This window comes from Camellia sinensis, chromosome 4 (assembly GCF_055761805.1).
Source record: "Camellia sinensis isolate YWXY chromosome 4, ASM5576180v1, whole genome shotgun sequence".
Classification (NCBI taxonomy): domain Eukaryota; kingdom Viridiplantae; phylum Streptophyta; class Magnoliopsida; order Ericales; family Theaceae; genus Camellia; species Camellia sinensis.
The window spans coordinates 84,713,543-84,729,072 of record NC_138964.1 but is presented as its reverse complement, the minus strand read 5'-3'; the positions used below and the strand labels follow the sequence as shown (position 1 = coordinate 84,729,072).

The 15,530-nt window shown below is 33.5% G+C and overlaps 3 pseudogenes across 4 annotated transcripts; 2 read left to right on the top strand and 1 right to left on the bottom strand.

Annotated features, from left to right (window-relative positions):
- Nucleotides 1-1,786: 1,786 nt before the first annotated feature.
- LOC114268642 (protein transport protein SEC13 homolog B pseudogene) lies at nt 1,787-5,593 on the top strand (annotated as a pseudogene). 2 transcript variants are annotated; one of them, XR_014366722.1, is made up of 3 exons: nt 1,787-1,967; nt 2,101-2,228; nt 4,407-5,593. The product of XR_014366722.1 is annotated as a protein transport protein SEC13 homolog B pseudogene, transcript variant X1 (transcript). The 2 variants fall into 2 exon arrangements; XR_014366723.1 differs by lacking the exon at nt 1,787-1,967 and having other exon boundaries at nt 2,002-2,228.
- On the bottom strand, nt 2,413-4,408 carry LOC114257561 (putative pectate lyase P59 pseudogene; annotated as a pseudogene). The gene has a single exon (XR_014365909.1). The product of XR_014365909.1 is annotated as a putative pectate lyase P59 pseudogene (transcript).
- Nucleotides 5,594-7,815: 2,222 nt separating the features above from the next.
- On the top strand, nt 7,816-15,158 carry LOC114257575 (E2F transcription factor-like E2FE; annotated as a pseudogene). The gene is made up of 13 exons (XR_014365908.1): nt 7,816-7,826; nt 8,248-8,283; nt 8,404-8,476; nt 12,462-12,514; nt 12,610-12,687; nt 12,791-12,841; nt 13,082-13,163; nt 13,345-13,427; nt 13,505-13,574; nt 13,686-13,747; nt 13,848-14,165; nt 14,208-14,250; nt 14,764-15,158. The product of XR_014365908.1 is annotated as an E2F transcription factor-like E2FE (transcript).
- The last annotated feature ends 372 nt before the right edge of the window (nt 15,159-15,530 follow it).

Here is a 15,530-nt window from a genome sequence, read left to right as displayed (position 1 = left end):
AGAATTTAATTTAATTCTAAATTCAAAATTTAGATTCCTTAAAAGTTTCTTAAAGTTTGTACCTCTTCATTTATTTATTTATTTAACTATTTCAATAGTTTAATATATATATATATTTAATTAGTTTAATATATATATATATATTTGAAATAATATAAATAATAAATGAACCTACAGTTCCAACAGGTTAAATTGTTTCACCAACGGTCAACGGTCCTATTTTCAAACTTTTTGAAAATATGTTCTAGATACAAACGGTGTGATTCAGTTTTCTTTTGTACCTATTCATTTGCAAATTCTACCTGTTCGGGTCCTATTGTTTGCCTATAAATACTATTTGTTTTTTAGCAGTCCATGGGTTCGAAAAAACAGTCTGAGATTTAGTCTGCATTATTTATTGCTGTCCAACTTTTATTTAGGAGATTTTCCTTCATTCTAGTTTTAGGAAATTACAGAGAGAGTATAGAACACAGGTTCTAGTTCGTCGAACAAATTTATTTGAAGTGCTTCTATAAATTTGTAAAGATCATTGTATCCTGTGAGATAGACGCCACTCAACCGTAAGTACCTTAGCGGGGCGAATCTGTCTTAAGGACAGAATGTCACACACTCGACTTGGTCTTAATTTTATTTGGGTTCGATAAATAAACCTGGTATGTTATTTATTTGTTTTGTTTGAATTTATTTCAAGTTTTTTATTCACACAGAAGATTGTTCCAATAGTAACTTGCATAATAGATGTGATCAATAATAATATCATAACACTAGTTGGTATACTAGCATGTATATTAATTGGTGTATGTAGCATCACCGTTGTTTTATTATTATGAACTTAAAAATGCTAATTGTAATACTATAGACCTTGAACTAAACTTAGTAAACTCAAAATAAATTTGATTAAGATTAGGTAGGGGCTCTTGCAATCCAAACAATTTGAATTTTATTATTAATATATATAATTATATATAATAGATATGAATATGCATATTATTTTATTACTATTTAATCGAAAATTTCAATTTATATGGACCATTTAAATTGTTAATTGAATAATACACATATGATTCTTAAACTATAAGCTTCATGTCACATTGGTACCTAGAAGTTCAAATTTTGCCACTTTAATCCTTAAACATGAAGATGAATATAACATTTCAGTGTTGTTGAGGAATGAAATTAATAAAATTAAAAAATTAAGGATTAAATTAACACAAAATGCATAGAATTATAGATGCATTTTATAATTATTTTAGATGGTCATCAATTTAATTCAAACTAATTAAATTATAACTTCAATAATAAAGGATTGCATTGTGTTTCAAACCAATCATATAATAAAAAAATTTATTGATAAAACATATTAATTCACTTTTATTAAGTAATTTGAAAATAAAGAATAACTTAATTAATATGAGTTATGTTTTTTTATTAAAAGGAATAACAGCTTTTGCTTCAATGGTGAATCTGTTATTTGGATAAAGGCATATTTTAAGATGGTTAAAAATCATTTTCTAGTTTTTAATTCATTTTAAGTCACATTATCTTTCATATTTTTTACACATTTTTTTAAAAAAAAATAAATCAAAAAATTAATTTTTAATCAACTTTCCAAAATAATTCAAAGAATGTCGCATTTTATGTGACTAGGCAAATTATTCATTTAAAAAAAAATTATTATCCCAAAATTCTTTCTATTAATGAATATCAATGCCTACATTTTGACTACCTCAATTTCAAAAATGGTACAAATATCCCCATTTTGAAAGTAGCATGGTGAAAGTGAAAGTGATATACATTTTTATAGTTGAAGAGTCAATATGTAAGAGATAAAGGATTAAAGTGATATTTATTAATAATTGATGAGTATTAGTGTAATTACCTTAAAAAACAAATTGTTAAAAAAAAAACCCTAATCTCTCACAATCACAAACTACAACCAGCGCCGATCCGTCTCCGGCAACTCTCAGGTTACATCCTTCTCTGTCTCTGTCTCTGTCTCTGTCTCTGTCTCTGTCTCTCTCTCTCTCTCTGTCTCTCTCTTAGCTATTTTTGTTTTGCCTAAACAAACCAAACCCTAATCCTAATTTGTTTTGTGCGCAGCTCTCATCTTCTTTCTCGTTCTTGTTCTTGTTCTTCCATCTTTGTCTGTCTGTCTGTCTCTCTCTCTCTCCCCAATCGACCAGAACCAGCGCCGCTCTGTCTCTGTCTCTGTCTCCGGCAACTCTTAGGTAAGCCTCTCCCAGTCATGTTATACATTATTATCTGCGCCATTCCAAGCATTTTCCTTATCATCGTTAAATCCATTGTCATCTTATACATTATTACATTTGCGATAATTTGAATTTTTATTAGTTCATTATATCACTTAGCTTAGAAGATGAAAACGCATCCAACTAATACAAATCAATTTTGTTACCTCATTATGACTGTGAAATGGCTATTTGAAATGGTGATAGCAGTGGATCCCTCAATGGCATCAATGAGGCCTTCCACACAGTTAGACATAGAGACATGATCAATCCAAACATTGGAAGATCCATAGAATGAAATGCCATCCCCATCACTCCTCGTCCTAAAGCCAATATGGTCAACGGCATCTGTGACATTGCCACCATTGGCAGAAACAATATTTCGTATATGAAGATTATGAACGATCACATTCTTTATAAACTGGATGGTGATACCAGCCCCACCAATAATGTTTACATGAGCCCCACGGCCATCAATAGTCTTATCACCCTGCATGATCAACTCCTTAGTTAGCCTAATATTCATGTTGCGTGCGAATATGATCCACAATGGCTCCTTTTGGAGCACAGCATGGCGGAGGCTTCCGGGTTTTGGTCTACTAGAATCGTCTGAATTATTTGTCACAACATAAAATTCTCCAGCCTTACCACCGGTTGTCTTGTAACCAAAGCCAAGGACACAATCTGCTAGTCTCTTTCGGTTAAGATGCCAATTTGGTTGGCATCTCCAACACCTATCAATTGGGTTGGTAGCCAAGCATGGACCACCGTATCGTTTTCCCTTTAGGTACCTTCTAGTGCTGTTGCTTGTCAAATGGATGTCGCTTGACATAGTGGCATTGCTTGTCAATTTGATGCTCTTTAAAGTCCAGCACAAAATATATATATGCATAAATATCAACTATCTATATATTGATTATAATATGTCAATGATATATATTAGCCTTGATGTCAAAATAAAACACCTACCAGTGAACTTCTTTGTTTAAGCTATCAGTGACTATTGAAGGATCTGATTCATAGGAATGAAGGGCGGTCTCTTTTGCTTCCTCTGTTCGCCTTTGCCACACCTCATCGAATTGGCCAATGTTGGCCATTAGGGTCGGAAGCAAAGTAGCATGGTCGAAAAATACGATAAAGTACCAATTGAGAATAGTGGTCCCCATTTTGGTGTGTATGTATCTATGTATCAAGAACTAATTAACAGGAAATTGTGATAGTATAGGGTCGAGCCTTTGGTGCTATCTGTAGAGAATAGGTCAGACCAACATTTTCTTTCTCTAATGACCGCCACTACATTTTCCATAAGACCCTTGACAACTATGATTCCTACCCCATTCCTGCGTCTATCCTTACCACTATAATACAGTTTAAAACCGGTATTCTCAATTTTCCCAATTTTTTCACTCGTCCACTTAGTTTCTTGTACGCATGCTATGCTAACTTTCCTCCTAATCATAACATCTACCAATTCTATCGTCTTAATGTTCCTATATTCCAAGTAGCTACCCTAGACTAACAGTCTTGAACTAGCTTCTTTACCCGCGCTCGTTCAGAAAAATGCAAGAACCTTTGCCCATTTTCCACCTCACCCAGGCGTCGATGCGGCGCCCCTTACTCACTTTTTGAAACACCCGGAGACGGGCGCAACGCGCCACTTGAGGGGAACGACCTAGATTCAATAATCACATGATCACATAGCGTAGATTCAACACAACCTTCAAACCAGTTAGGTCTTCCAACTTCTGGCATTAAAGTAGATGATTAATACTGGAATATAAGCTTAGGAGGTGAATGCAAAAGCTAGTTACATGCCTTCAGAAGGATGTGTTTTTTTAAGAGACTGGTGTTTGTCAGACAAGGGATTAATTGTTTACCGAGTGATTTCTTCTGTGGGAACCAATAACTGGTTGAATCATGTTGATTCTCAACATGCAATATAAGATTCTTACATGTCCAAATTCCATATTTCTATATTGTTAGGATTTGTTTTTTTATTTATTGAAAAATAATTTTCTTGCATTGTAAGAGTGTATTTTACTTATTATTTAGAGTTGCTTGTGTTTTGAAGAATGATTTCACCAAATTACTGTTGTGTTTCAACAATTAGTGGCCATTTGTTTAATGATCTAATTTGACTCTGATCACAAATTGTAGCTTGGAAGGTACTATATAAACGGCAAACTAGTAAGTAAAGGAAGGTTGTAAGCGGAATCACTGTGATAAAAAATCAAGGAAAGATGCCAGCCCAGAAGATTGACACAGGTCACAATGACACAGTTCATGATGTATCCATGGATTACTTTGGAAAGCGTGTAGCAACCGGTTCATCCGATACCACTATCAAAATAATTGGTGTAAGCAACAACTCTACTTCACAGCACCTTGCAACACTGACTGGACATCAAGGCCCAGTTTGGCAGGTTGCTTGGGCTCATCCCAAATTTGGATCAATCCTTGCTTCCTGCTCTTATGATGGTAGAGTAATAATTTGGAAGGAAGGTAATCGAAATGAGTGGACACAGGCTCATGTTTTCACCGACCATAAATCATCTGTCAATTCAATTGCTTGGGCACCGCATGAACTTGGCCTCTGCTTAGCTTGTGGATCTTCTGATGGGAATATCTCAGTCTTCACTGCCAGATCTGATGGTGGTTGGGATACCACCAGGATAGACCAAGCCCACCCTCTTGGAGTGACCTCAGTTTCATGGGCCCCTTCTATGGCTCCTGGTGCTCTAGTTGGATGTGGCATACTCGATCCTGTTCAGAAGCTGGCTTCTGGTGGCTGTGATAATACTGTAAAGGTGTGGAAGCTATATAATGGAAATTGGAAGATGGACTGCTTCCCTGCGTTGCAGATGCACGCTGATTGGGTGAGGGATGTGGCTTGGGCACCCAACTTGGGCCTTCCAAAGGCTACTATTGCAAGTTCTTCGCAGGATGGTACAGTTGTCATATGGACTCTGGCAAAAGAAGGCAATGAATGGGAAGGTAAAGTTTTGAAGGACTTTACGACCCCTGTTTGGAGGGTCTCGTGGTCCTTGACAGGAAACTTGTTGGCTGTGGCTGCTGGGGACAACAACGTCACGTTGTGGAAAGAAGCAGTTGACGGGGAGTGGCAACAGGTGACCACAGTCGATTAATACTACTTATAGATTTCAGTTTTGTTTTTGTTTCTATTGTTGTTCCTGTCATTTGGCAGTGTCAAGAACTAGTTTGCTATTTTTCTCAGCACAATTTTCATTCTGCTTTTGCTTTCAGATACTTGTGTTTGTATGGGTTAATGTGATGATTGATTTATTAAATTTAGAAATGAGATTTCACTATTTCTCTTGTGGTTACTTTGAGGCATCTTGAATTTCAGGTTGTTTGCTTGAATTGAAAAAAAAGTTGTTTATGTTGTTTTGGCGGTGGTGAAGCAAAATGAAGTGGCTATAAAGCTTTCTATGGTTTCTCTACCAGTGATGGAGCTGCCAAAAATATTGTTTCAAATCAAACAGCAACCTCTTGGATTTCTTCATCCTTTTTTTGAGGGGTTTAAATTTACCCATAAAAGTAACATTTTGATGCTTTTTTTGTTGGGTAGCCTGAACCCACTTGAGCAATACTATAGACCACTAATTTACCATCACTAATACCACCACTAGTGAGGTGGCAATTGAAAAAAAAGGAAAAAAAAAAAAAACAAGGCACAAAACACATGTGGCAGTGAGTGGGACCCACTGCCATATCATTAGAGCCACCACTAATTAGTGGTCTAAAGCATTTTTGTTTTTTTTAATGTGGACATACTTTCAAATTTAATTAGCAAATCAACTCAATTTTTTTTTTTTTTTTTTTTTTTTTTTTTCAAACGGCATTCCCTAAAATTACCTCGCACATAACTCCCTTGTTCAATCTGAAAACATATTTGATCTCATTGTAAGAGAGAAATGTTTATTTGGTATTGATTTCGTTTTTTGTATTTTTAGAAACAAAATAAAAGTTCAAAACTTCATTACTCCTTACTTTTATGTGAAACAATTTTCCCAATTTAAAAACAACTTGTCTTTAGATTTTTTTTTTCTTCAAATTAATTTTTTAAACAACATTCACCGGTTTTCATTTTCAGAAAATTCTACTTTTTCATTTTTCATATTTTTTTTATTTTTTATTGATTTTTTTTAATATTTCCATCAATTTTTGTAATTTTTAGACACACTTAACATAAATACACTTAAAAAGTATAATATTTATAAAAAAAATAGATTTTTTTTTTTAAGATTCCTGGTATTAAGATTTTATAGTATAAAGGACACTTAATATTTTTATAATGTCTAAAGTCTCTTAACATCGATCCAGAGAAAATTCGACCAAAAAAAAATTGATCCAGAGAAATTCTGAAAATTTCTCTGAACTTCACTCTTCAGAGAAATTCTAAACTTTCCAAAGAAATTTCTAACTTAAGCCTTTATCTTTATCCGGAGAAATTCCTAAAGCCTTCATCATCTTCTTTGTCTAGAGAAATTCTGAGAAGTCTAGAGAAATTATAGACTTCCCAAAGAAATTCTTAAAGCCTTCATCATCTTCTTTGTCCAGAGAAATTCTGAGAAGTCTAGTGAAATTATAGACTTCCCAAAGAAATTTCTAAAGCCTTCATCATCTTCTTTTCTAGAGAAATTCTGGACTTCTTAGAAAAATTCCTAAAGCCTTCATCATCTTCTTTGTTCAGAGAAAATTCCTAAAGCATTCATTATCATCTTCTTTGTTCATCATCTTCTTTCTCCAGAGAAATTCTGGGAATATAGAGAAATTCCAAAACAAAATCACTTCCCAAAATATGCCTTGGAATAAACAATTCACAAAAGAGTAAAGAAGAACAACCTGACAAGAAAACAAATTTAGCAAAAGTTCAAACATAAACAAGCTTAATTCAGATTCAATATGACCAAATCTAGGAGAAAAATTTCACAGAAACAAAACAGAGTAAGAACCAATTCCCATTCAGTTACATAAATTACAGTGAATATGAGCTAAACACAAGTTGTAGAAAAATACACAATTCGCAGACGAAGAAATTAAAAACCAAGTTAAATTATGAGAGAGACACCCTTACACTTGGCTCAACCTGCATCTTTGTTTCTTCCTTTCTACTATCAATCCCTTGGTGAAGCTACAATAGCTCTTTGACTCTAATTCTTTCTTGCTTTCCCATTAACTTTTGCACTATCAACACCTACAGAATTAGCTCCACCAAACCATATCTTTTTCAACAATTCATATGTTTTTTGCTCATGAGCCTTCGAAAAAGTCCGATTCTCGCCCAGTTTACTTTTGCTAGCATTGTTCTCATACTTCTTCTTCAACCTCCTCACTTTTTCAAACAATTGGGTCTTGCTAACATCAATGTGCAACGATTTCTTGATGAAATCATAAAAAACATTCATATCAGCGAATGGATCAGACCCTTTTTTGCAATATATTAAATCATACCTTTCAAAATCACAATCTCAGCGAGTAGTCGACCGTTGTTTGTCATTTTTGTAGAAAGAGAAGAAGAAGATTGGTGAGAACTAAGGTTTAAATGGTATTGAAGTAGAGAGAGAGAAATGAAATTTGATTTGAGAGAGTCAAATTTCTCTGTAATATAGGGGTGTGGGGGTTGAGGGACCTTAGACATCATACAATAATATTGTGGTTCTCTTCCATTACTAAAAATGGGAAAGGGACCTTAAACTAATTTTTTCAAAAAAATATTTAAAAAATTCACAAAAAATACAAAAATTCAGTACATTTTTTATATTTGTGTGTATTTATTAATTTTTTAAAATATTTTACTATTTAGATATATGTAAGATGCATCTAAAAAAAGTAAAAAATTACTTAAAATTTTAAAAATATTTACTAAAAATAAAAAAAACAAAAAAAATAAAATTTAATTTTTAAAAAATTAAATTCAAAAAATCAAAACCAAACACACTGATTGAAATTATCTTGAGCTCCAATACTACTACAGCCGCAAAGAGAAATCTCTCGGCCTCTTGTGCTCCAAGGAATCCCTCTCCATTTCTCTCTCTCTCTCTCTCTCTCTCTCGCTCTCTCTCTCTAAATCTATATCTATATATTTCTTGGTGAATCTGGGTAGTTTTGTAACATAATGATTTTTGTTTAGTTTTCTTAACTTTTATAATCAAGATGGCGTGGACTCGTTTGGATTGGATTGGATGATGCTGCAAATCAATTAGGTCTGGAACTAGTCTTATAATCTCAATAGATTTTTTGGTGGGTTAATTTCACTTTAAACTATCATCATTGTTTCTATTTCGTCTATTAGTTCCCACAATTTTAATTTCTGTTTATATGGTCTACTATACAAATCAATAATCATTGCAGTCTAATTTAATGGGAAAAATATTATTTCAATACACTGCTGGAAAATAGTATTTCCGCCATAGGTGAAAACATCGCTAATTCTTTTTGTGACGTTTAGTATCAAACGTCAAAATAGCAGCCGTCGCTATAGCTTTATGACGCTTTAAAACGTCGTTACATTAGTGTAAGCGGCGTTTTTAAAAACGCCACCAAATGTCCTACATAATAGTACTATGATATTTAGCGACGTTTTTAAAACGCCGTCATATCTTTTTAAAAAATCTGACCGTTAGATTTAGGATTTAAGTGGCGTTTTGAAAAGCGCCGTGATATCCTTTTTCATTTTTTTTTTTGAAATTGTGCTAATTTTAAACCCATGAAGTAGTTGGAGATTCTAAGAGAGTTTTCGAACTGCTCTCCAAAAGAAAAACATTATTATAAAAGGTTATAATATGGTTATTTTAAAGTACTTAGTTGAACAGAAGCTAGTGTAAAAGAAATTGTTGGAGTTTCTACTAATACATACAAATGCACAATTCATGTAGTCAAGTAGTCTAAGAGAATACAGCAATGAAAGCTTTCCATAAAAAGCAATCTGCCTTTTGAAGCAAAGCTCATCACGTGCAACTATTCCACGCATGCCAGCCTGAATAGAAACAGCAAAAGAGCACAATTCTTTATAAGCTTTCCTAGCAAGATGCATGCGAAAATCTCTCTGAATTCTCAGACAAGAAGCTTATCTCCTAATGTTCTTGTAAACTTCCCGAGCAAGTTGTCATGTAATCAGCACAAGGAAAAAATCAATGAGTTATATACTTTCAAGGCCTCAGCAATGAGCTAATTAAAAAAGTTCAGCTGAAAAGACACATCTAACACAATTAACTACCTCTGCACACATATTGAATCTGACCACTAAAGAATCTTTGCATCTTATAATTTGTAATTTGCAAAGGGTACCAGACCAATAAAGAATTGACTCAAAAAGGAAAAGAAAACACAAATAAGTAGAAATCCCCTTTACATCTTATGTCCTAATTATCAGTCTATGTAGAGGAAAAAGGAAGGCAAATAGAAGTTACTCCACAATACTACCTCTCTGCTCTAGAAAGGTAGAACATAGAAAACGAAACTGACTTTAAATTTATATCTGATAAGCCAATCAACACGTGTTCATTTAGAATATACACAAAATAGGTTGTTGTTCTGGCATCATGTAGTTGAATAACAAGTGCTGTGATATAATCATATAACATACACAAAATAAGTTCAGAACAACAGCCGAGCAAATTTGAATGCCATTCATCATCCCAATTTGAACCTCTAGTAGACAGCAGATCACGTCCGGATGATACTGAGGAAGTGTTTCTGCAAAGAATTTAAAGAAAATTCTCATATTAGGCAACTGAGTTAAGAATTCAAGCAATCTACTAGTTAAAATTTGTTAATGATTCAATGAATTACATGACAGAGTAAATACATTAACTGTTTTCTGATAAGCACAGGTTTCAAATTAATGAGGCAATATAGGCCATTTGACACCAATACAAACTGCATTGATTTCACTCTCTTCTACAACAACAACAACAACAACAACAACAAACAAACAAAAACAAAAACAAAAAAAGGAGAGAAAACAAACCTTGAAGTTGAGTGAGTCTCACTTTGCTTAGTGTAGCTTTCATCATATGAATGCTCCTTTTCACTATTAACATCTGAATAATTCTGCACCACCTTTTTGGAAATTCTCATGGGTGAACTCTTCTCAGATACAGAATTTACGGCAACAGCGTCTCTGACATCAAGCAGGTGTTGAATTACTTCACACTCACCTACATCCAAATTGGCTTGTGAACGTTGTAGTTCTAACTGAAGCTTTTCATTTTCTTTTTGACGTGCCTCATTAAAAGGCAAGTTTGCTTCCATGAATTTTATTTTCCTAAAGTTTCAATAAGCAATGCAACATCATACATAAGATTCAGAATTCAGATTTCTTTGGACTTCTGAAAGGATCTGAATTTGCCACCACGAAATCCCCCTACGAAATTGTGAAGTCCAATCAAGTTTAGGTTTGGTAATCGAACATCAATAATTCCTAAGACAAAATATAACCTTTTCAAAAAAAAAAAAAAATCAAGATATTTAAATTGCATGGATGAATTTGTCTAGCATAAAAAGAAGGGGGGAAAAAAAGATCAATTGCATGCTATACAACGCAATTGCAAGACCAATCACGTACTCTTTACAGCACTGGGAAGCAGGTTGAAGATGAGGTTTTTGAAACTGTTGTATCAAGCAAGAATATCCCCAAATTGATATCATTAATTCAAAAACAATTTCTTCATTTTAATATAACAACCAAATCGTAATTCTAATTGGATTTCCACTTTCCACCAAAATTTTTTTCCCTCTCACTAATTCAATTATTTTCATCTTCTTTTAATTATTTTTAGTTTTTCAGGGTAAAATTTCTCATATTTCCAATTCACCATCCAACCCCAATCAAGAGTAAAAACAATATTTACATGAATTTAACAACAAAACAGCCACAAAAAAAAAAAAAAAACAAAACAAAAAAGCAAAATTCAAAATAAAAAATTAATGAATAAATAAATTTGAATTAAAAGCTAATCTCAAGAAAAGTAATCTCTCTCTCTCCAATATCTGAACCTTAGCAAGCTCCCTCCGCTTCCCATACAAATCTGGATACTCAGGCGGCGGCGGCAACGACGGTAGCACTGAAGAAGAAGAAGAAGAAGAAGCAGCCATCACTCATTCACAACTCATCAGTGAAAAACAAAGAAAAGACAACGAAAAGAAAGAATCTCTGCGATGAAACAGAGCATATTTTTTTCCTAGTTTTCTCAGCAACCAAACAAAGAAAAGACAATGAAACAAAGCATATACAACTCAACAGTGAAAAACAATTGCTGAAACAGAGCACATACAGCTCATCAATCACTGAAACAGAGAGAGAGAGAGAGAGAGAGAGAGAGAGACGACAGAGCTCACCTTAGTAGACGATGGTGGAGACGGATCTGAATCTCTGCGATGAAATCACTGAGATGAAATCCCTCTGAATCTCTGCGATGAAATCACTGAGATGAATCTCTGAATCGCTCTGGTGAGGGTTGAGAGAGAGAGAGAGAAAGAGAGACAATGGAGCTCACCTTCGTTGGTGCTCACTATCTCGCTCTGAGAATGAACAAGCGGTGGGGGCTTCGAAATCGCTCTGAGAGAGAGAGAGAGAGAGAGAGAGAGAGAGAGAGAGAGCGCTCGAAATATGGGTCTTAGGTGAGTCTCAGATTCAAAATGCAGGTTTGAAAAGAGGGGAGACCAAGCGCGTGAGGTACAACACATTTGGAGGCGTTTCTTTATTATAAAACGGTGCCGTTTTGCTAAATAAATCTGCGACTTTCATAAAACGTCGTTAAATATTAAAAAAAGTGACGTTCAAAAATATGTCGTTAAAAAAACGCCACATAATCCCTTTTTTCCTGTAGTATATATTTGAATATACCAAAAAAAAAATACATTAAATTTTCTTATTATTTTGACCAAACTACACAATCAATTTAATGAGTGTTTGGTCGTATGATTTAAATTGTTTAAATTTTAAAACTATCTTTTTGCCCGTCAAATAAGGCTTTAATTGGTACTTTTTCTGTATACTTGTCTTTAATTGAATAACATGATTAGAAATCAGAAATTTTAGAGACAAAATTAATAATTTAGAGGTGAAATAGAGGAAATGGTGACAGTTTAGGGAATAGAAGTGAAATTAACTTCTTTTTATTTTTTTAATGTTATTTTGAAGTTTTGGTTTTGCATAGTGTTTATTGAATCTAATTGAATTTGCAGGTGTTGAGCGGAGGCGAATTTACGATATTGTTAACATATTAGAAAGTGTTGGTGTATGATCTTGTGCACTTCTTTCTACCCTGATTCGGATTCCTTTTCTTATAGAGCTGAATTTTCTTAACACATCTGGGTTCGTTAATTTTCCAAGGTATTATCAAGAAAAGCGAAGAATCAGTATTTTTGGAAAGGTTTTCATGCAATCCCACGGGCTTTAGATGAGCTTAAGGTAGTCAAAATTTTGGGTTTTGTAGTTTTGTATCAGAAACCAATAAATTGGGAGTGAAAATTTCTGATTTTTTTAATTTTTATTATTTTGATTTGCTTACTAGGAAGAAGCATTGAGAGAGAACTCCACCTCAGGTGTCTTCCATCCTGCCAATGTATGTTAGCAAGGGTCTTATATAATATATTTTTTATTTATCCTTTGTTTGGCTGCCAAGAAAGCATGAGGAAATTGTACGAAAATCAAATGTTCTGAATGCTTTTATTTATGTTGTTTCCTTTTGGGATGATAAGAATTAGTATTGAATCACTCTCTCTGTACATCTTCTTAGCAATCAAATGGATTTTTATGCATCTCTTGTTGTTCTCTAATGGTAAATATGAGCTTCTGTCAATAGGTTTCAAGTGTAAACCATTGTGGAGGGCCTTCAAATTCTAAAACTGATAGGAAAGACAAGCCTTCTATATCAAATAAAGTTGGTAAATTCTCGTTCTTTTGTGTTCTTCGTTTGTTTCTATAAATTAGATTACTTGCTGCTTAGAAAATATCATTAATCTTATCTATGTCTTTTATTACTCAAATTTGAGGGATCATAGAGTAAACTAAGGTTATCATTTCCATTTACACAAGCATACTAGGATTTAGTTTTTGTTTGTATAGACAACAGGAAGGAGATATCTCTGGGTCTTCTTACAAAGAATTTTGTCAAGCTTTTCATTTGTTCCCACCTAAGCTACATATATGTACATTATTTATCCATTAACAAACTAGTTTACTTTCTTGCATTTATTTTATCTGATTCAGTTCTTTCTTTTAGGAGGATTTGATCTCTTTAGATAATGCAGCAACAACATTGCTTGGTGACATCCACGATCCAACAACTATGAGAAGTAATTGAACTTTTGTCATCTTTATGCTTTGATATTTATAAATTATATATAGTGATGATAGGAGAAACAATTTTGTTACTTTGGCTTTATCTATGTAAGATAATTCTGTAGCAAAAGTAAGGCGCCTTTATGATATTGCAAATGTCTTTTCATCCATGAATCTCATTGAAAAGGTAAATTACATTTCAAAATTTTATTGATTAGTAAGTGCAAATAAGTATAAGGGGAAAAAAAATCCTCAATCCTTTTCTCATTGGATCTATGTGTTTTCAGACTCAGCACCCAGAGAGCAGGAAACCGGCATTTAGATGGTTGGGGATAAATGGAAGTTCCAAGAATGGACCTACTTCTTTGAAATTTAACGATTCTAAAAGAAGAGTATTTGGAGTTGAGATCACAAACACTCTTTCTAAAAAATCTAAGTCCGAATCTTTAATTGATTGCAACTCAAACGAGAAGGCAGATATGCCAATGCTTATGAAACACAACAATTCGAAAGATAAACATGACATGAGCTCATTGGAGCAGCAAGGAAGATATTCATCCAAGGGTTCTGTATTTGGCCCTTTCACTCCGGCCAGTGTGCCCAAAGTGGGAGATTCATGAAACAAAAATGAAAGACGAGTTAAAGACTTGGAAGACTTGGCTTCTTATCGTCCTCAGTATCACAACCAAGGTACCTTTTAATACTACATTATGAGTACCCCTTATAACTTTTCTGGGTCATACATACCTAGCATATAGTGCAGTACTGTGCAGTACTGCAAATTGTTGCGGCATTTCATGGGGATGATAAAGTATGAACATATCAGATTTTTCTTGTTCAACTTTTCTATTTTGTTATGAAAATTACTTCAAGTAGTGAGTTGATCATTGACAATGTTGTTGGCTATCAAATATTCAATGATCTTTACTTGGTGATCCACAACCTTAAAATTCAAGAAAACAGTATATATGTTTGTGATGATGTTTTTGAAATCTGCATGCGTGTTCCTCTGCCCAAGCACCAATAAGGATTTGGAAGTTAATATTTCAAATTATTTCTATGGTACAATGTTTTGGGGCTTGATATCCTTCTTCATATAATGTTTTTGGACCTTGAATCATGTATAAATTGCTGTGCTTTCATTTGGATTTACATCTCATGTCACAATTAAATGATAGAAGATAGGTTTTGTTGGTGTGGCAGCTTTAAGTGACCTTTTTGCTCATTATGTTGCGGCATGGAAGTCATGGAATGTCGAAGTTGATGAGAAGAAACAAACGCAAGAAGTATCTTGATCCCACTTATTCTAACTTCAGAGATAATCAAGTGCTAGTTCAACAGAGAATGCTATACTATGTTTCTCTTTCTTGACTATGAGTTTTAAGCCTTAGGTTGGATGCATTTTCTTGATGCACCAACCAGAATAGCCAGCACCCGTTTATTAACTCCTGACATTATAGCATTGATGGTTTTAGTTTCTCCAATTCACGGTTGTAAATTGCAGTTTCTTAGCTTGGATTTGATGAACATGCAAGGCCTTGATGACATGTTTATAGAAAAAATTAATTAGCATTTCCAACACTTCTTGGCAACATGTACTGTGTTGTTTAGATATTTGTTTTATGAACAATGCTATATATACTAATTAATGTACACACTAGTATATAACAGATGATGTGACATCATTTGTATGGTTTTGGATATTTGTAACTTGTATAATAGATGTGGTCAATAATAATATCATAACACTAGTTATACTAGTATGTATATTAATTGGTATATGTGGCACCACCGTTGTTTTATTATTATGAACTTAAAAATGCTAATTGTAATACCATAGACCTTGAACTAAATTTTGTAAACTCAAAATAAATTTGATTAAGATTAGGTAGGGGCTCTTGCAATCCAAACAATTTGAATTTTATTATTAATATATATAATTATATATAATAGATATGAATATGCCTATT